Source organism: Corvus brachyrhynchos, unplaced genomic scaffold (genome assembly GCF_000691975.1).
Source record: "Corvus brachyrhynchos isolate BGI_N302 unplaced genomic scaffold, ASM69197v1 scaffold442, whole genome shotgun sequence".
In the NCBI taxonomy this organism is placed as follows: domain Eukaryota; kingdom Metazoa; phylum Chordata; class Aves; order Passeriformes; family Corvidae; genus Corvus; species Corvus brachyrhynchos.
Window position 1 is genome coordinate 257,214 of NW_008236443.1, and position 402 is coordinate 257,615.

A 402-nucleotide genomic window follows, 5' to 3' on the forward strand; every position below is an offset into this window, starting at 1 on the left:
TTTTGGGGTGGTCTCAGGGGGTTTGGGGGATCCCAGGGGATTGTGAGGGCTCAGGCTGGGGGGCACTTGGGGATCCCAGGGGTTTTGGGGGCTCAGGAGCAGTTTTTGGGGCAGGTTTTGGGAGGGTCAGGGTCACTTTTTGGAGCAGATTTGTAGGGGTTATGAGGCTGGGTTTAGGGCAGTTTTGGGAGGCTCCAGGGCAGTTTTTGGGGGGTCTCCCACCTGGGCACCACGTGCAGGCCGAGGCTGCGGGCGGAGCCCACCAGGGACCCCCCGGGGGCGGGCAGGGGCGTCCCTCGGGCGGTCACCCCGGGATCCTTCTGCTTGGCCACGGCCACCTCGAAGAGCTGCGCCAGGGACACCACCCCCACCGGGTCGTGGCCTGGGGGGGGCTGGGGGGGC